This window comes from Oncorhynchus masou, unplaced genomic scaffold (assembly GCF_036934945.1).
Source record: "Oncorhynchus masou masou isolate Uvic2021 unplaced genomic scaffold, UVic_Omas_1.1 unplaced_scaffold_1355, whole genome shotgun sequence".
Taxonomy (NCBI): Eukaryota; Metazoa; Chordata; class Actinopteri; order Salmoniformes; family Salmonidae; genus Oncorhynchus; species Oncorhynchus masou.
In genome coordinates, this window is record NW_027003444.1 from 146,113 (window position 1) to 166,268 (window position 20,156).

At 52.9% G+C, this 20,156-nt stretch overlaps 1 long non-coding RNA gene and 1 pseudogene across 1 annotated transcript; both read left to right on the top strand.

Annotated features, from left to right (window-relative positions):
- Nucleotides 1–19,581, top strand: part of LOC135530497 (CD5 antigen-like) — a 46,718-nt pseudogene extending 27,137 nt beyond the window's left edge.
- Nucleotides 1,747–11,481, top strand: LOC135530501 (uncharacterized). The gene is made up of 3 exons (XR_010453859.1): nucleotides 1,747–1,825; nucleotides 11,192–11,221; nucleotides 11,453–11,481. It is a non-coding gene; the product is annotated as an uncharacterized LOC135530501 (long non-coding RNA).
- Nucleotides 19,582–20,156: the final 575 nt, after the last annotated feature.

The window sequence follows — 20,156 nt, forward strand, 5'->3', positions numbered from 1 at the left end:
TCTCTATGTAAATGAATGAGAGTATATATTATGTATTATATATTATATTGGTGTTATGTTAGAGAAGGAGAAGGGAGGGGTGTAGATGCTAGAGGTCTATGAGCTGAGTCAAGATCAACAGGTCCAAACCTATATGTCACAAGAGAGAGAGAATGAGAGAGAGAACATGTGCGCAAGACAGAGATGAGCAGAGCGAGAGGGAGGAGAGAGGAGGGGTGGGGAGAGCAGAGGATGGGAGGGGACAGAGGAGGGACGGGGAGAAAGGAGGGTAGGGGAGGGAGGAGGGTAATGGAAAGAACGGGAGAGGGGAGAGAGAGATTTGCGGAAGAAAGAGAAGAAGAGAGAAATAGTAAAGGAAGAGCTCTACTCGGGCCCTCTCAGCTAGCTGGCTCCATTAGGGCCCTCTCAGCCAACAGGCTCTACTATGGCCCTCAGCCACCTGGCTCCACTAGGGCCCTCTCAGCCAGCCTGCTCCACTAGGGCCCTCTCAGCCAGCCTGCTCAACTAGGGCCGTCTCAACCACCTGGCTCCACTAGGGCCCTCTCACCCAGCAGGCTCCACTAGGGCCCTCTCACCCAGCAGGCTCCACTAGGGCCCTCTCACCCAGCAGGCTCCACTATGGCCCTCTCAGCCAACAGGCTCTACTATGGCCCTCAGCCACCTGGCTCCACTAGGGCCCTCTCAGCCACCTGGCTCCACTAGGGCCCTCTCAGCCACCTGGCTCCACTAGGGCCCTCTCACCCACCAGGCTCCACTAGGGCCCTCTCAGCCACCTGGCTCCACTAGGGCCCTCTCACCCAGCAGGCTCCACTATGGCTCTCTCACCCAGCAGGCTCCACTATGGCCCTCTCAGCCACCTGGCTCCACTATGGCCCTGTCAGCCACCTGGCTCCACTAGGGCCCACTCAGTCAGCTGGTTCCACTAGGGCTCTCTCAGTCAGCTGGTTCCACTAGGGCCCTCTCATCCATCTGGTTACACTAGGGCCCACTCAGTCAGCTGGTTCCTCTTAGGCCCTCTTAGCCAAGCTGGCTCCTCTAGGGCCCTCTCAGCCAAGCTGGCTCCTCTTGGGCCCTCACAGCCAGCCTGCACCACTAGGGCCCTCACAGCCATCCTGCACCACTAGGGCCCACTCAGCCATCTGGTTACACTAGGGCCCACTCAGGCAGCTGGCTCCTCTAGGGCCCTCACAGCCATCCGGCACCACTCGGGCCCTCCTCTTATCTCTCTCCTCTTTCCTCTCCTCTCCTCTCCCCTCCTCTTCATCCTTTTACCACTGACTTCTCACCAGTGATGTCATCATAACCAGTAACCTGTTCCTCTCTTGGCCCAGCCCAGCCTGACCCTGACATACAGCATCAGGCCTGTTGAGTTGACTTGGTTAACAGACCTCTAGCTTCTACACCACATCCCCCTTCTCCTGCTCTAACATGAGACCTCATCAGTACTCATTTTGGGTGCTGGTACTGTTTATATTTAGGTGCTGGAACATTAAGCCAATATTCTATAAGAGGTGAACTCAAGCAGTAGAAAGTTAGAGGTGATATTATAGGACACTATGTGAAATGTTGCTGCTTTGTCAGCAGTTTCCTGTGGAGTTTTTTAACATATCAGTTTGCTGTAGTGTGTTCAACCACTGATCCAAGATAAGTTGCTAAGAAGTTAATCTCACATCATTGAAGTTAGGACGTAATGAGAGAGAAGTCATATAGCCTAGCAGTATTTTCCACTCTTCAGTCCACTCTTTATGACAGCAGACTGTGGAGCCCCAGTTAGAGACAGATATGATACCTGCACTGGTACTGATGACCCTGTTGTGGAGCACAGGTAGGATGCTGTTATACTGATATACACTTGAGACAGTGACTGAGATATGATTTGATATTGTAAGATATATTATAATTTATTATAATTATAACATTCAACTGGAAGCAGACAGTAAAACTGTGTCTCAAAGCAGGACAATGATGTGATCACCTGTAAATGTACTTTACTGTAGTCTAACTGTCCATCTGGGGACAGGCACGAATGTCAGTTAAGTTGTGATGGTGTCATGTATCTGACTGTTGTATATTCAGTGTGTCAATGATTGATTGTATCTGTCTCTATGTAAATGAATGAGATCATATATTATGTATTATATTTTATATTGGTGTTATGTTAGAGTAGGAGAAGGGAGGGGTGTAGATGCTAGAGGTCTATGAGCTGAGTCAAGATCAACAGGTCCAAACCTATATGTCACAAAGAGAGAGAGAATGAGAGAGAGAACATGTGCGCAAGACAGAGATGAGCAGAGCGAGAGGGAGGAGAGAGGAGGGGTGGGGAGAGCAGAGGATGGGAGGGGACAGAGGAGGGACGGGGAGAAAGGAGGGTAGGGGAGGGAGGAGGGTAATGGAAAGAACGGGAGAGGGGGAGAGAGATTTGCGGAAGAAAGAGAAGAAGAGAGAAATAGTAAAGGAAGAGCTCTACTCGGGCCCTCTCAGCTAGCTGGCTCCATTAGGGCCCTCTCAGCCAACAGGCTCTACTATGGCCCTCAGCCACCTGGCTCCACTAGGGCCCTCTCAGCCAGCCTGCTCCACTAGGGCCCTCTCAGCCACCTGGCTCCACTAGGGCCCTCTCAGCCAGCCTGCTCAACTAGGGACGTCTCAACCACCTGGCTCCACTAGGGCCCTCTCACCCAGCAGGCTCCACTAGGGCCCTCTCAGCAGGCTCCACTAGGGCCCTCTCACCCAGCAGGCTCCACTATGGCCCTCTCAGCCAGGCTCTACAGCCCTCAGCCACCTGGCTCCACTAGGGCCCTCTCAGCCACCTGGCTCCACTAGGGCCCTCTCAGCCACCTGGCTCCACTAGGGCCCTCTCACCCAGCAGGCTCCACTAGGGCCCTCTCAGCCACCTGGCTCCACTAGGGCCCTCTCACCCAGCCAGGCTCCACTAGGGCCCTCTCACCCAGCAGGCTCCACTATGGCCCTCTCAGCCACCTGGCTCCACTATGGCCCTCTCAGCCACCTGGCTCCACTAGGGCCCTCTCAGCCACCTGGCTCCACTAGGGCCCTCTCAGCCACCTGGCTCCACTAGGACCCTCTCAGCTAGCCGGCTCGACTAGGGCCCTCTCATCCACCTGGCTCCACTAGGACCCTCTCAGCTAGCCGGCTCCACTAGGGCCCTCTCAGCTAGCCGGCTCCACTAGGACCCTCTCAGATAGCCGGCTCCACTAGGACCCTCTCAGCTAGCCGGCTCCACTAGGACCCTCTCAGATAGCCGGCTCCACTAGGACCCTCTCAGCTAGCCGGCTCCACTAGGACCCTCTCAGATAGCCGGCTCCACTAGGACCCTCTCAGCCACCTGGCTCCACTAGGACCCTCTCAGCTAGCCGGCTCCACTAGGGCCCTCTCAGCTAGCCGGCTCCACTTGGACCCTCTCAGATAGCCGGCTCCACTAGGACCCTCTCAGATAGCCGGCTCCACTAGGACCCTCTCAGACAACTGGCTCCACTAGGACCCTCTCAGCTAGCCGGCTCCACTAGGACCCTCTCAGATAGCCGGCTCCACTAAGGCCCTCTCAGCTAGCCGGCTCCACTAGGGCCCTCTCAGCTAGCCGGCTCCACTAGGGCCCTCTCAGCCACCTGGCTCCAATAAGGCCCTCTCAGCCAAGCTGGCTCCACTAGGGCCCTCTCAGCCACCTGGCTCCAATAAGGCCCTCTCAGCCAAGCTGGCTCACTAGGGCCCTCTCAGGCACCTGGCTCCACTAGGGTCCTCTCAGCCAGCCTGCACCACTAGGGCCCACTCAGTCACCTGGCTCCACTAGGGTCCTCTCAGGCAGCCTGCACCACTAGGGCCCACTCAGTCACCTGGCTCCACTAGGGTCCTCTCAGCCAGCCTGCACCACTAGGGCCCACTCAGTCACCTGGCTCCACTAGGGTCCTCTCAGCCAGCCGGCTCCACTAAGGCCCTCTCAGTCAGCCGGCTCCACTAGGGCTCTCTCAGCCAGGCGGCTCCACTAGGGCCCTCTCAGCCAGCCGGCTCCACTAAGGCCCTCTCAGCCAGGCGGCTCCACTAGGGCCCTCTCAGCCAGCCGGCTCCACTAAGGCCCTCTCAGCCAGGCGGCTCCACTAGGGCTCTCTCAGCCAGGCGGCTCCACTAAGGCCCTCTCAGCCAGGCGGCTCCACTAGGGCCCTCTCAGCCAGGCGGCTCCACTAAGGCCCTCTCAGTCAGCTGGCTCCACTAGGGCTCTCTCAGCCAGCCGGCTCCACTAAGGCCCTCTCAGTCAGCTGGCTCCACTAGGGCCCTCTCAGCCAGACGGCTCCACTAGGGCCCTCTCAGCCAGGCGGCTCCACTAGGGCCCTCTCAGCCAGCCGGCTCCACTAAGGCCCTCTCAGCCAGGCGGCTCCACTAGGGCTCTCTCAGCCAGGCGGCTCCACTAAGGCCCTCTCAGCCAGGCGGCTCCACTAGGGCCCTCTCAGCCAGCCGGCTCCACTAGGGCCCTCTCAGCCAGGCGGCTCCACTAGGGCCCTCTCAGCCAGCCGGCTCCACTAGGGCTCTCTCAGCCAGCCGGCTCCACTAAGGCCCTCTCAGCCAGCCGGCTCCACTAGGGCCCTCTCAGCCAGACGGCTCCACTAAGGCCCTCTCAGCCAGGCGGCTCCACTAGGGCCCTCTCAGCCAGACGGCTCCACTAGGGCTCTCTAAGCCAGACGGCTCCACTAGGGCCCTCTCAGCCAGGCGGCTCCACTAGGGCTGTCTCAGCCAGACGGCTCCACTAAGGCCTCTCAGCCAGCCGGCTCCACAGCCCTCTCAGCCAGGCGGCTCCACTAGGGCCCTCTCAGCCAGCCGGCTCCACTAGGGCCCTCTCAGCCAGCCGGCTCCACTAAGGCCCTCTCAGCCAGGCGGCTCCACTAGGGCCCTCTCAGCCAGACGGCTCCACTAGGGCCCTCTCAGCCAGACGGCTCCACTAGGGCTCTCAGCCAGACGGCTCCACTAGGGCCCTCTCAGCCAGGCGGCTCCACTAGGGCTGTCTCAGCCAGACGGCTCCACTAAGGCCCTCTCAGCCAGGCGGCTCCACTCAGGCCCTCTCAGCCAGGCGGCTCCTCTTGGGCCCTCTCAGCCAGGCGGCTCCACTAGGGCCCTCTCAGCCAGGCGGCTCCACTAGGGCCCTCTCAGCCAGGCGGCTCCACTAGGGCCCTCGCAGCCAGGCGGCTCCACTAGGGCCCTCTCAGCCAGCCGGCTCCACTAGGGCCCTCTCAGCCAGGCGGCTCCACGGCCCTCTCAGCCAGCGGCTCCACTAAGGCCCTCTCAGTCAGCTGGCTCCACTAGGGCCCTCTCAGCCAGCCGGCTCCACTAAGGCCCTCTCAGTCAGCTGGCTCCACTAGGGCCCTCTCAGCCAGACGGCTCCACTAGGGCCCTCTCAGCCAGGCGGCTCCACTAGGGCCCTCTCAGCCAGCCGGCTCCACTAGGGCCCTCTCAGCCAGGCGGCTCCACTAGGGCCCTCTCAGCCAGGCGGCTCCACTAGGGCCCTCTCAGCCAGCCGGCTCCACTAGGGCCCTCTCAGCCAGCCGGCTCCACTAGGGCCCTCTCAGCCAGCCGGCTCCACTAGGGCCCTCTCAGCCAGGCGGCTCCACTAGGGCCCTCTCAGCCAGCCGGCTCCACTAGGGCTCTCTCAGCCAGCCGGCTCCACTAAGGCCCTCTCAGTCAGCTGGCTCCACTAGGGCCCTCTCAGCCAGGCGGCTCCACTAGGGCCCTCTCAGCCAGCCGGCTCCACTAGGCCCTCTCAGCCAGACGGCTCCACTAGGGCTCTCTAAGCCAGACGGCTCCACTAGGGCCCTCTCAGCCAGACGGCTCCACTAGGGCTCTCTAAGCCAGACGGCTCCACTAGGGCCCTCTCAGCCAGGCGGCTCCACTAGGGCTGTCTCAGCCAGACGGCTCCACTAAGGCCCTCTCAGCCAGCCGGCTCCACTAGGGCCCTCTCAGCCAGGCGGCTCCACTAGGGCCCTCTCAGCCAGCCGGCTCCACTAGGGCCCTCTCAGCCAGACGGCTCCACTAAGGCCCTCTCAGCCAGGCGGCTCCACTAGGGCCCTCTCAGCCAGACGGCTCCACTAGGGCTCTCTAAGCCAGACGGCTCCACTAGGGCTCTCTAAGCCAGACGGCTCCACTAGGGCCCTCTCAGCCAGGCGGCTCCACTAGGGCTGTCTCAGCCAGACGGCTCCACTAAGGCCCTCTCAGCCAGCCGGCTCCACTAAGGCCCTCTCAGCCAGCCGGCTCCACTAGGGCCCTCTCAGCCAGCCGGCTCCACTAAGGCCCTCTCAGCCAGGCGGCTCCACTAGGGCCCTCTCAGCCAGGCGGCTCCACTAGGGCTGTCTCAGCCAGGCGGCTCCACTAGGGCCCTCTCAGCCAGGCGGCTCCACTAGGGCCCTCTCAGCCAGGCGGCTCCACTAGGGCCCTCTCAGCCAGGCGGCTCCACTAGGGCCCTCTCAGCCAGCCGGCTCCACTAAGGCCCTCTCAGCCAGGCGGCTCCACTAAGGCCCTCTCAGCCAGCCGGCTCCACTAAGGCCCTCTCAGCCAGGCGGCTCCACTAGGGCTCTCTCAGCCAGACGGCTCCACTAGGGCCCTCTCAGCCAGGCGGCTCCACTAGGGCTCTCTCAGCCAGACGGCTCCACTAGGGCTCTCTCAGCCAGACGGCTCCACTAGGGCCCTCTCAGCCAGCTGGTGTTTAGGAGAGTGTGAGCTGTGTGTACAAAAAGTAGAAGTACAAATGTCAAGGGAAATGTCCTAAAGTGATAAATCTAGTCCTCGGTTTTATTTACTGTGGTGTTTGTTCTCCACTGGTTACCCTGTTCTCATCACAACAGGTCACACATTCTGCTGACATGATTACACACTGTGGTATTTCACCTAACAGATACAGGAGTTGTCAATATTATATTTGTTTGTGGGCAGTGGGCACACAGTGGGCTCAATAGCAAGGCCATGCTCACTGAGTCTGTACATTGTCCATTTCTTCTCTGGAGAAGGGGAGAGGGGAGGAGATGAGGGGGAAAAGAGGAGGAGAAGATGGGAGAAGAGGAGAGACGAGTATAATTGAAAGGGGGAGAAGAGGAGAGGGGAGAGGGAGGAGATTAGGAGAGAGGGGAGATGATAAGAAGGGCGGAGGAGATGAGGGTGGAGAAGAGGGAATGGGAGGGAGAGGAGGAGGTGAGTAGATGGGAAAGTAGAGGGGGAGAGGAGAGGGGAGAAGGCGAGGGGGAGAAGATGAGGGGGAGAAGAGGAGAGAAGATAAGAGACGGGGGAGAAGAGGAGAGACGGGGATAAGAGGAGAGGAAGAGACGGGGATAAGAGGAGAGGAAGAGACGGGGATAAGAGGAGGGAAGAGACGGGGATAAGAGGAGAGGAAGAGATGGGGATAAGAGGAGAGGAAGAGAGAGGATAAGAGGAGAGGAGAGACGGGGATAAGAGGAGAGGAAGAGACGGGGATAAGAGGAGAGGAAGAGACGGGGATAAGAGGAGAGGAGAGACGGGGATAAGAGGAGAGGAAGAGACGGGGAGAAGAGGAGAGGAAGAGACGGGGATAAGAGGAGAGGAAGAGACGGGGATAAGAGGAGAGGAAGAGACGGGGAGAAGAGGAGAGGAAGAGACGGGGATAAGAGGAGAGGAAGAGACGGGGATAAGAGGAGAGGAAGAGACGGGGATAAGAGGAGAGGAAGAGAGAGGATAAGAGGAGAGGAAGAGACGGGGATAAGAGGAGAGGAAGAGATGGGGATAAGAGGAGAGGAAGAGACGGGGATAAGAGGAGAGGAAGAGACGGGGAGAAGAGGAGAGGAAGAGACGGGGATAAGAGGAGAGGAAGAGATGGGGATAAGAGGAGAGGAAGAGACGGGGAGAGGAGAGGAAGAGACGGGGAGAAGAGGAGAGACGGGGATAAGAGGAGAGGAAGAGACGGGGAGAAGAGGAGAGGAAGAGACGGGGATAAGAGGAGAGGAGAGACGGGGAGAAGAGGAGAGGAAGAGATGGGGATAAGAGGAGAGGAAGAGACGGGGAGAAGAGGAGAGGAAGAGACGGGGATAAGAGGAGAGGAGACGGGGATAAGAGGAGAGGAAGAGACGGGGATAAGAGGAGAGGAAGAGACGGGGAGAAGAGGAGAGGAAGAGATGGGGATAAGGGGAGAGGAAGAGACGGGGATAAGAGGAGAGGAAGAGACGGGGATAAGAGGAGAGGAAGAGACGGGGATAAGAGGAGAGGAAGAGATGGGGATAAGAGGAGAGGAAGAGACGGGGAGAAGAGGAGAGGAAGAGACGGGGGATAAGGAGAGGAAGAGACGGGAGAAGAGGAGAGGAAGAACGGGGAGGAGAGGAAGAGACGGGGGAGAGGAGAGGAAGAGACGGGGATAAGAGGAGAGGAAGAGACGGGGATAAGAGGAGAGGAGAGACGGGGATAAGAGGAGAGGAGAGACGGGGATAAGAGGAGAGGAAGAGACGGGGATAAGAGGAGAGGAAGAGACGGGGATAAGAGGAGAGGAAGAGAGAGGATAAGAGGAGAGGAAGAGGACGGGGATAAGAGGAGAGGAAGAGATGGGGATAAGAGGAGAGGAAGAGACGGGGATAAGAGGAGAGGGAAGAGACGGGGAGAAGAGGAGAGACGGGGATAAGAGGAGAGGAAGAGACGGGGAGAAGAGGAGAGAGGAAGAGACGGGGATAAGAGGAGAGGAGAGACGGGGAGAAGAGGAGGAAGAGATGGGGATAAGAGGAGAGGAAGAGACGGGGATAAGAGGAGAGGAAGAGACGGGGATAAGAGGGAGAGGAAGAGACGGGGATAAGAGGAGAGGAAGAGAGAGGATAAGAGGGAGAGGAAGAGACGGGGATAAGAGGAGAGGAAGAGACGGGGATAAGAGGAGAGGAGAGAGGGATAAGAGGAGAGGAAGAGACGGGGATAAGAGGAGAGGAAGAGACGGGGATAAGAGAAGAGACGGGGATAAGAGGAGAGGAAGAGACGGGGATAAGAGGAGAGGAAGAGAGGGATAAGAGGAGAGGAAGAGACGGGGATAAGAGGAGAGGAAGAGACGGGGAGAAGGAGAGGAGAGAGGGATAAGAGGAGAGGAAGAGACGGGGATAAGAGGAGAGGAAGAGACGGGGAGAAGAGGAGAGGAAGAGACGGGGATAAGAGGAGAGGAAGAGGGGGGAAGAGGAGAGGAAGAGACGGGGAGAAGAGGAGAGGAAGAGACGGGGATAAGAGGAGAGGAAGAGACGGGGATAAGAGGAGAGGAAGACGGGGATAAGAGGAGAGGAAGAGACGGGAGAAAGAGGAGAGGAAGGGGATAAGAGGAGAGGAAGAGACGGGGATAAGAGGAGAGGAAGAGACGGGGATAAGAGGAGAGGAAGAGACGGGGAGAAGAGGAGAGGAAGAGAGAGGATAAGAGGAGAGGAAGAGACGGGGAGAAGAGGAGAGGAAGAGACGGGGAGAAGAGGAGAGGAAGAGAGGGATAAGAGGAGAGGAAGAGACGGGGATAAGAGGAGGAAGAGACGGGGATAAGAGGAGAGGAAGAGACGGGGAGAAGAGGAGAGGAAGAGACTGGGAGAAGAGGAGAGGAAAGAGACGGGGATAAGAGGAGAGGAAGAGACGGGGATAAGAGGAGAGGAAGAGACGGGGAGAAGAGGAGAGGAAGAGACGGGGATAAGAGGAGAGGAAGAGACGGGGATAAGAGGAGAGGAAGAGAGAGGATAAGAGGAGAGGAAGAGACGGGGAGAAGAGGAGAGGAAGAGACGGGGATAAGAGGAGAGGAAGAGACGGGGATAAGAGGAGAGGAAGAGACGGGGGGAGAAGAGGAGAGGAAGAGACGGGGAGAAGAGGAGAGGAAGAGACGGGGATAAGAGGAGAGGAAGAGACGGGGGAGAAGAGGAGAGGAAGAGACGGGGATAAGAGGAGAGGAAGAGACGGGGAGAAGAGGAGAGGAAAGAGACGGGGATAAGAGGAGAGGAAGAGACGGGGATAAGAGGAGAGGAAGAGACGGGGAGAAGAGGAGAGGAAGGGGATAAGAGGAGAGGAAGAGACGGGGAGAAGAGGAGAGGAAGAGACGGGGATAAGAGGAGAGGAAGAGACGGGGATAAGAGGAGAGGAAGACACGGGGATAAGAGGAGAGGAAGAGACGGGGATAAGAGGAGAGGAAGAGACGAGGATAAGAGGAGAGGAAGAGACGGGGATAAGAGGGAGAGGAAGAGACGGGGATAAGAGGAGAGGAAGAGACGGGGAGAAGAGGAGAGGAAGAGACGGGGATAAGAGGAGAGGAAGAGACGGGGAGAAGAGGAGAGGAAGAGACGGGGAGAAGAGGAGAGGAAGAGACGGGGATAAGAGGAGAGGAAGAGACGGGGGAGAAGAGGAGAGGAAGAGGCGGGGATAAGAGGAGAGGAAGAGACGGGGATAAGAGGAGAGGAAGAGACGGGGATAAGAGGAGAGGAAGAGACGGGGATAAGAGGAGAGGAAGAGACGGGGATAAGAGGAGAGGAAGAGACGGGGAGAGAGGAGAGGAAGAGACGGGGGAGAAGAGGAGAGGAAGAGACGGGGAGAGAGGAGAGGAAGAGACGGGGATAAGAGGAGAGGAAGAGACGGGGAGAAGAGGAGAGGAAGAGAGAGGATGTACTGTTTGTCTCTACTGTTATCAAGTGGGCGTTTCCACCATATTTAGTTTACCAGTCATTTCAGTGAAGGGAACAAGTGCACACTTCAGGAGAAAGGAGAGATAATTGGGACAATGATTCCTTCTGGTCTCCAGTCCTGCGTCTGTGACACCAGATTACCACCTAGTGGCCATAAGAGGAACTGTCCTGTCAGTGTGTTTTTACTGCTGGCTCAAAACAACACATGACCTGCAAACAGGATATGATTCATGTGTGAGTACTAAAAGCACATGAATATAGTATATTATAGTATATTTATTATATATTTGGGTCTGATAAGTAAACACTCTTAATGTTAAATGTGTTATAACTCAGGAGAACATTGGACACTATGTAACCAAACACATGTGAAACCTCATGATAAGAGTGTCTTCTCCATCACATCATGAAAGGTCATGTTGATGTTCATTTAACCTCTGTCTCTCTTCCTCTGACTCCTCCCTTTTCTCCTCTGTCTCTCTCTTCCTCTGACTCCTCTCTGTCTCATTTGTTTTTCTCCTCTGTCTGTCTCTTTCTCCTCTGTCTCTCTTTCTCCTCAGATCTCCAGGCTCAAAGCGTCAGTCCACCAGGTAGGTAGAGTATAAATCTACAGTGATTATAGCAGTTCAATATTAGTCAACTTTATTATCCCACATGGAGAAATTCATGTGTCCATACAAACCCTTCTAAACCCCAATAACAAGTAGTGTTTTATGGAACTACTTATACTTGTCAACCACAAAGCATCACTGCTGTTAGAATAACAGAATCACTGTCATCATCTGTCCTCACCACTGTGTTTTCCTCTCTGCTGTTTACAGCTGAAGACTCAGTCAGACTGGTGGATGGGACCACTTCCTGTTCTGGGACAATGGAAGTCTTCTACATTAGAGAGTGGTCACGTCTATGTTTTGGGTGGCTGGGCATGATGAGAAAGACTAAGGTTTTGTGTAGAGAGCTGAACTGTGGGAATGTTGTAGGTGAATCTAGAGGACGTCTGGTTGAAGATGGAAGAAGAGGAGTCTTCCTATCTAGAAGATGTAGTGGAGATGAGTCTTCTATTAGACAGTGTGACAACAGACCTGGTTTGGCTGTGATGGTGGATATTATCATCATGTGACCTGTTCAGGTAAGAGACTGGTCATATTGAGATATTTATTTATACATTATACAATATTACCATGTACCATGTTTTATGTGTTTTTATTTCATTTAAATAGAGGGAGAGATGTCAGATGTATTTAAACATTATATTTGTGTTTGTCATATTGGTTTATGGGAGATGTTCATGGGCAGATTATTGTAGTTCAGATGTTATTGAAGTGAAGCTGCCTGATGGATGTCCAGCTGTTTATTTTCTATAAAGTGAAGTGAACTTATTCCTGTCTCCTGCCTGCATTATTCCCAACCCGATCCTGAGTGACTAAGAACCCATTTCTACCTCTTACAGTATCAAACAGAGCAAACTACAATCTTTTATCTAACATATTTGTGTTTAGTCCTTGACAGTGTCATCAACAAAACTGATTGAATGTTCAACCAACTCTTTTTCTCCAGAGTCTGTGCGGCTTGTGGATGGAGCTGGTCTCTGCTCTGGGAGAGTGGAGGTGAAGTCCAATCAGTCCTGGGCCTCAGTGTGTGAAGCTGACTTTGACCGGCAGGATGCAGAGGTAGTCTGTAGGGATCTTGGCTGTGGGGCTCCTGCAGCTCTACAGGGGGGGCTCTATGGAGAAGGTGAGGGTCAGACCTGGGATAAAGAGTTCCAGTGTAAAGGTAATGAGTCCCTTCTCCTGGACTGTGACACCTCAGACAGAGAGAACAACACCTGCCTACCTGGTAATGCTGTTGGACTCACCTGCTCAGGTAAGAAACAGTTTGTCACTCAATCAACATTGTTTCTCACCTGGAGTGAAGAATATGAGACAATATAGGTGTGTTTTAGTGAGAAAATATTAAGATTACTGTCTCTCTCTTTTCTTTTCTCAGAGCCTGATGATGTGAGGCTGGTGGGAGGAGGCAGTCGCTGTGCTGGTGGAGTGGAGTGGTACGACCAGGGAGAGTGGAGGACTGTGGGAGCTGAGTACAGGGACCAGAGGGATGTAGCTGCAGTAGTGTGTAGACAGTTGGGTTGTGGCTCCACTGTTTCAGGACTACCTGGAAACACCACTGGAGGGACTAGATTTTCCTGTCCTGGGTCTGAGTCTTCACTGAGGGAGTGTAGAAGAACGTATTATCTCCTTCCTGGACTCACAGTGATCTGCTCAGGTAATAACAAAACACACTATATTATGTGGACATACAGTGCCTTGCGAAAGTATTCTTGAACTCTCCCCCTTGAACTTTGCGACCTTTTGCCACATTTCAGGCTTCAAACATAAAGATATAAAACTGTATTTTTTTGTGAATAATCAACAACAAGTGGGACACAATCATGAAGTGGAACGACATTTATTGGATATTTCAAACTTTTTTTTTTTGGTCTGATACTCCTTCCATTTCAATATTATCGCTTGCACAGTGCTCCTTGGGATGTTTAAAGCTTGGGAAGTCTTTTTGTATCCAAATCCAGCTTTAAACTTCTTCACAACAGTATCTCGGACCTGCCTGGTGTGTTCCTTGTTCTTCGTGATGCTCTCTGCGCTTTTAACGGACCTCTGAGACTATCACAGTGCAGGTGCATTTATACGGAGACTTGATTACACACAGGTGGATTGTATTTATCATCATTAGTCATTTAGGTCAACATTGGATCATTCAGAGATCCTCACTGAACTTCTGGAGAGAGTTTGCTGCACTGAAAGTAAAGGGGCTGAATAATTTTGCAAAATCTGGCCTTTATGGAAGAGTGGCAAGAAGAAAGACATTTCTTAAAGATATCCATAAAAAGTGCTGTTTAAAGTTTGCCACAAGCCACCTGGGAGACACACCAAACATGTGGAAGAAGGTGCTCTGGTCAGATGAAACCAAAATTGAACTTTTTGGCAACAATGCAAAACATTATGTTTGGCGTAAAATCAACACAGCTCATCACCCTGAACACCATCCCCACTGTCAAACATGGTGGTGGCAGCATCATGGTTTGGGCCTGCTTTTCTTCAGCAGGGACAGGGAAGATGGTTAAAATTGATGGGAAGATGGATGGAGCCAAATACAGGACCATTCTGGAAGAAAACCTGATGGAGTCTGCAAAAGACCTGAGACTGGGACAGAGATTTGTCTTCCAACAAGACAATGATCCAAAACATAAAGCTAAATCTACAATGGAATGGTTCAAAAATAAACATATCCAGGTGTTAGAATGGCCAAGTCAAAGTCCAGAACTGAATCCAATCGAGAATCTGTGGAAAGAACTGAAAACTGCTGTTCACAAATGCTCTCCATCCAACCTCACTGAGCTCGAGCTGTTTTGCAAGGAGGAATGGGGAAAAAATTTCAGTCTCTCGATGTGCAAAACTGATAGAGACATACCCCAAGCGACTTACAGCTGTAATCGCAGCAGAAGGTGGCGCTACAAAGTATTAACTTAAGGGGGCTGAATAATTTTGCACGCCCAATTTTTCAGTTTTTGATTTGTTAAAAAAGTTTGAAATATCCAATAAATGTCGTTCCACTTCATGATTGTGTCCCACTTGTTGTTGATTCTTCACAAAAAAATACAGTTTTATATCTTTATGTTTGAAGCCTGAAATGTGGCAAAAGGTCGCAAAGTTCAAGGGGGCCGAATACTTTCGCAAGGCACTGTACCTATTCTGCTATTTCAGCCACACCCATCTGTATCCGGGTTGGATAAAGTCTACAATGAAATGCATTACACTTCGGTCTTATACTTAAATTTTTGCGTATTTCGTCATCCTAACGTAGTCTACACTGCTATCTGCCCAGCGATGGCTAGCTTTCTTCCACTTTTCTTCTACCAGCACTGTAGAAACTATTACACTCAACTGAACGACTTGATTAGTGTAGTGTTAGCTAGCTCCATAGTTGTCTTTGCTGTTTTCGTATCCAAGATAATTGTGTAGTTTAGAGTGTGTAGACTTAGAGTGATTATCTTAATTTACCGAGGTTAGCTAGCCAGCTATCTGTCGTCCTTAACGTAGGAGATACTGCTAGCTAGCTAGCCAACAGCTAGCCAACGTCTACCGAATAGAACTTCAACAACCCGGTCAACATTTAGCTTGACTCCACAGGTAGTATCACATTTTCATTTCACTTCATTACAGTACAACGGTTTGATTTGTTTGATCGTAGCTAGCTAGCTACATATCTTTATCTTTGTATCAAAGACAATTGTGTAGTCTAGAGCGATTTTCTAGGTTAGCTAGCCAGCTATTGTCGTTCTTTTAACGTAATTAACGTAATCAACACTGCTAGCTAGCCAGCTAGCCCCCGAATAGCAGCACTGTAGAAACTATTACACTACTTAGCGATTTGATTAGTGTAGTGTCAACAACTGCACCACTGCCAGCTAGCCTACAAAGTCAACAACGCAGCCACTGCCAGCTAGCCTACTCCAGCAGTACTGTATCATTTCAATCATTTTAGTCAATAAGATTCTTGCTACGTAAGCTTAACTTTCTGAACATTCGTATCCGTGTAGTCCACTTGTCATTCAATCTCCTTTGCATTAGCGTGGCCTCTTCTGTAGCCTGTCAACTATGTGTCTATCTATCCCTGTTCTCTCCTCTCTGCACAGACCATACAAACGCTCCACACCGCGTGGCGCGGCCACCCTAATCTGGTGGTCCCAGCGCGCATGACCCACGTGGAGTTCCAGGTCTCCGGTAGCCTCTGGAACTGCCGATCTGCGGCCAACAAGGCAGAGTTCATCTCACCCTATGCCTCCCTCCAGTCCTCGACTTCTTGGCACTGACGGAAACATGGATCACCACAGATAACACTGCTACTCCTACTGCTCTCTCTTCGTTCGCCCACGTGTTCTCGCACACCCCGAGAGCTTCTGGTCAGCGGGGTGGTGGCACCGGGATCCTCATCTCTCCCAAGTGGTCATTCTCTCTTTCTCCCCTTACCCATCTGTCTATCGCCTCCTTTGAATTCCATGCTGTCACAGTTACCAGCCCTTTCAAGCTTAACATCCTTATCATTTATCGCCCTCCAGGTTCCCTCGGAGAGTTCATCAATGAGCTTGATGCCTTGATAAGCTCCTTTCCTGAGGACGGCTCACCTCTCACAGTCCTGGGCGACTTTAACCTCCCCACGTCTACCTTTGACTCATTCCTCTCTGCCTCCTTCTTTCCACTCCTCTCCTCTTTTGACCTCACCCTCTCACCTTCCCCCCTACTCACAAGGCAGGCAATACGCTCGACCTCATCTTTACTAGATGCTGTTCTTCCACTAACCTCATTGCAACTCCCCTCCAAGTCTCCGACCACTACCTTGTATCCTTTTCCCTCTCGCTCTCATCCAACACTTCCCCACTGCCCCTACTCGGATGGTATCGCGCCGTCCCAACCTTCGCTCTCTCTCCCCCGCTCTCTCTCCTCTTCCATCCTATCATCTCTTCCCTCTGCTCAAACCTTCTCCAACCTATCTCCTGATTCTGCCTCCTCAACCCTCCTCTCTTCCCTTTCTGCATCCTTTGACTCTCTATGTCCCCTATCCTCCAGGCCGGCTCGGTCCTCCCCTCCCGCTCCGTGGCTCGGCGACTCATTGCGAGCTCACAGAACAGGGCTCCGGGCAGCCGGCGGAAATGGAGGAAAACTCGCCTCCCTGCGGACCTGGCATCCTTTCACTCCCTCCTCTCTACATTTTCCTCCTCTGTCTCTGCTGCTAAAGCCACTTTCTACCACTCTAAATTCCAAGCATCTGCCTCTAACCCTAGGAAGCTCTTTGCCACCTTCTCCTCCCTCCTGAATCCTCCTCCCCCTCCCCCCTCCTCCCTCTCTGCAGATGACTTCGTCAACCATTTTGAAAAGAAGGTCGACGACATCCGATCCTCGTTTGCTAAGTCAAACGACACCGCTAGTTCTGCTCACACTGCCCTACCCTGTGCTCTGACCTCTTTCTCCCCTCTCTCTCCAGATGAAATCTCGCTTCTTGTGACGGCCGGCCGCCCAACAACCTGCCCGCTTGACCCTATCCCTCCTCTCTTCTCCAGACCATTTCCGGAGACCTTCTCCCTTACCTCACCTCGCTCATCAACTCATCCCTGACCGCTGGCTACGTCCCTTCCGTCTTCAAGAGAGCGAGAGTTGCACCCCTTTTGAAAAAACCTACACTCGATCCCTCCGATGTCAACAACTACAGACCAACTATCCCTTCTTTCTTTTCTCTCCAAAACTCTTGAATGTGCCGTCCTTGGCCAGCTCTCCCGCTATCTCTCTCAGAATGACCTTCTTGATCCAAATCAGTCAGGTTTCAAGACTAGTCATTCAACTGAGACTGCTCTTCTCTGTATCACGGAGGCGCTCCGCACTGCTAAAGCTAACTCTCTCTCCTCTGCTCTCATCCTTCTAGACCTATCGGCTGCCTTCGATACTGTGAACCATCAGATCCTCCTCTCCACCCTCTCCGAGTTGGGCATCTCCGGCGCGGCCACGCTTGGATTGTGTCCTACCTGACAGGCCGCTCCTACCAGGTGGCGTGGCAAGAATCTGTCTCCTCACCACGCGCTCTCACCACTGGTGTCCCCCAGGGCTCTGTTCTAGGCCCTCTCCTAGTCTCGCTATACACCAAGTCACTTGGCTCTGTCATAACCTCACATGGTCTCTCCTATCATTGCTATGCAGACGACACACAATTAATCTTCTCCTTTCCCCCTTCTGATGACCAGGTGGCAAATCGCATCTCTGCATGTCTGGCAGACTTATCAGTGTGTATGACGGATCACCACCTCAAGCTGAACCTCGGCAAGACGGAGCTGCTCTTCCTCCCGGGAAGGACTGCCCGTTCCATGATCTCCCCATCACGGTTGACAACTCCATTGTGTCCTCCTCCCAGAGCGCTAAGAACCTTGGCGTGATCCTGGACAACACCCTGTCGTTCTCAACTAACATCAAGGCGGTGGCCCGTTCCTGTAGGTTCATGCTCTACAACATCCGCCGAGTACGACCCTGCCTCACACAGGAAGCGGCGCAGGTCCTAATCCAGGCACTTGTCATCTCCCGTCTGGATTACTGCAACTCGCTGTTGGCTGGGCTCCCTGCCTGTGCCATTAAACCCCTACAACTCATCCAGAACGCCGCAGCCCGTCTGGTGTTCAACCTTCCAAGTTCTCTCACGTCACCCCGCTCCTCCGCTCTCTCCACTGGCTTCCAGTTGAAGCTCGCATCCGCTACAAGACCATGGTGCTTGCCTACGGAGCTGTGAGGGGAACGGCACCGCAGTACCTCCAGGCTCTGATCAGGCCCTACACCCAAACAAGGGCACTGCGTTCATCCTCCTCTGGCCTGCTCGCCTCCCTACCACTGAGGAAGTACAGTTCCCGCTCAGCCCAGTCAAAACTGTTCGCTGCTCTGGCCCCCCAATGGTGGAACAAACTCACTCACGACGCCAGGACATTGGAGTCAATCACCACCTTCCGGAGACACCTGAAACCCCACCTCTTTAAGGACTACCTAGGATAGGATAAAGTAATCCTTCTCACCCCCCTTAAATTATTTAGATGCACTATTGTAAAGTGGCTGTTCCACTGGATGTCATAAGGTGAATTCACCAATTTGTAAGTCGCTCTGGATAAGAGCGTCTGCCAAATGACTTAAATGTAAATGTAGACAGGTGTTTAAAATTGAGCACACAGCCATGCGATCTCCATAGACAAACATTGCCAGTAGATTGGACTTACTGAAGATCTCAGTGACTTAACGTGGAACGTCTAGGAGCAACAACGGCTCAGCCGTGAAGTGGTAGACAACACAAGCTCACAGAACGGACCACCGAGTGTTGAACCACGTAGAGCGTAAAAATAAAACTCACTGCTGAGTTCCACATACTTTAGTCCATGTATTATATCTCCTTCCTGGACTCACAGTGACCTGCTCAGGAAACAACAACATATTATAATTATATTCAACTGATTTCCTTCATTCATACAACTTCCTCTGCACCTCTCATGATGACTGTTTAGCTTGTCAGTCTGCTTTACTAAATAGATCCCTCAGTCAAGTAGGAATCAAATACAACTTAAATATCCCAGAATGCTTTGTATTTGATTGTCATCTCAGTGAACGTCTCTACTCACTACCACATGTCATGTTATTGTCACTTCTAAATGAGGAAAGTAGTTGAGGAGCGGCAGGGTAGCCTAGTGGTTAGAGCGTTGGACTAGTAACTGGAAGGTTGCGAGTTCAAACCCCCGAGCTGACAAGGTACAAATCTGTCGTTCTGCCCATGAACAGGCAGTTAACCCACTGTTCCCAGGTCGTCATTGAAAATAAGAATTTGTTCTTAACTGAAAAAAAAGGGAGCTACGTTTTCTTTTTCTCTCTTGTTCCAGATGTCCTGCTTCAGCCTAATATCAACATATGTTGTCTCAGTGACTGAAGGCCCACTACTCATGTTGCCCTGTGAGGGAGGGTGGCTGGCACTGTTACATGCTGATGTTATTGTCATATCTATAGGAAACTAGTTGAAGAGGTTTTTCTTGTTCTCTTTTATTGTTACAGATCTCCTGGTCCAGCCTGATATCTTCCTGACTGACCCAATGGGAGGGGTCTTCAGGGGCCACCAGGGGCCCGAGATGTTCAGGGGCTACAACTTCACCATCACCTGCTCCACTCAGCCACAGTACCCAGGAGGCTCCTTCCTCCTCACGTTCACCGGCTCCAACAGAACCCAGACCCAGCCAGCTGTCAATCACTCTGCTGCCTTCCTCTTCCCTGCTGCAGATGACTCCCACCAAGGGAACTACAGCTGTGTTTATGACAATTATGTTTTCTCTCACAACTTCTCCTCTGAGAGTGAGCTCCTCTCCCTCACCATCACAGGTAACTGAACATGAACCAGACTTATAACTTTGTCATTGACAGATTTCCCACAGATCTATGTGATGATGATCAGTCCCCTCATCAAAGGTGTTTCTGTTTGCAGCCTCTCCTCTGCCAGCCTTCATCATCAGACACGTTGTAGTGCTGCTGATCCTACTGACAACAATCACCACCTCCTACCTGTACTACAAGGTAAAGACATTTACTCAGACGTTACAAGTCATTTAAACTCGAGGGAGAGGGTGAGGGGGAGAGAGAATGGAAATACTAGAGAGTAAATGTCTGACTGTTGGTGCTGTGTCTCCCTAGCCCACCAGGAGGCAGAAGAGAGTGAACAGGGTGAGCAGCATGGATCTTTATGTCAATGCCATGGAGATGGTCTCTCTGAGCTCCAGAGCTGAAGCTGGACCGGGAGAGGAGAGAGCAGCCCAGGGGACGGAGTAGGAGTAGAATGAATCTGACCCTTCATGCTGATCTTAGGTCAGTTTTGTGTTTTAAATCGATGGTCAGCAGTGGATTGGTGTTTAAAATGTGGTGACAAACCTGAAGTGGTTCTAATTTTAATAAGTTCAGAATTAGTTTA